The sequence below is a fragment of the Myotis brandtii genome, unplaced genomic scaffold (genome assembly GCF_000412655.1).
Source record: "Myotis brandtii unplaced genomic scaffold, ASM41265v1 scaffold97, whole genome shotgun sequence".
NCBI classification, from domain to species: Eukaryota; Metazoa; Chordata; class Mammalia; order Chiroptera; family Vespertilionidae; genus Myotis; species Myotis brandtii.
The window spans coordinates 739,321-739,886 of record NW_005372020.1 but is presented as its reverse complement, the minus strand read 5'-3'; positions in this window follow the sequence as shown (position 1 = coordinate 739,886).

Below are 566 nucleotides of genomic sequence, written 5' to 3'. Positions count from 1 at the left end.
GGCCCGCCCCTCGGGGGGAAGGAGGAGGAGGGGCAGCGAAGGGGGAGGAGAGCACCTCCGGGTCCTGCCCCTCCTCCTCCTGCGGCCGCGAGGCGTCCTCCTGCTCCCTGGCCCCCGAAGCTTCCCTGGCATCGCGGTTCGGCCATTAAATTACAACTCCGGAGCGGCCAGCGGATGGCGAGGGGACGCACGGGAGGGCCACACACGGGGCTTTTTAGGGACACGCACAGCCGCGCAGGGATCCGCGCGGTGGAGCTCGCTCGGGGACTATTGCACACAGTAGGACTCTCACCAGGGGGCATGCACACTGGGCCTCAGCAGATGGAAGATGAAGTTCAAGTGAACGCGGGGACGCAGGGGCGCTGGGGGAGCGCAGGCTGGCCCCAGACTCCGGTGTAAGGTCACCCACAGGCCGTGCCTGTGACACGCGCGCGGGCCCACACACTGCGGTGTCCGGCTCTCGAGGGCGGGGATTTCAGTCTGTCTGCGGCTCTGACACCGCGGGGACCGAGACTGCGTCGTGCGTGCACGGCCAGTGGGGACATTCGAGGACACCGTGCACAGAC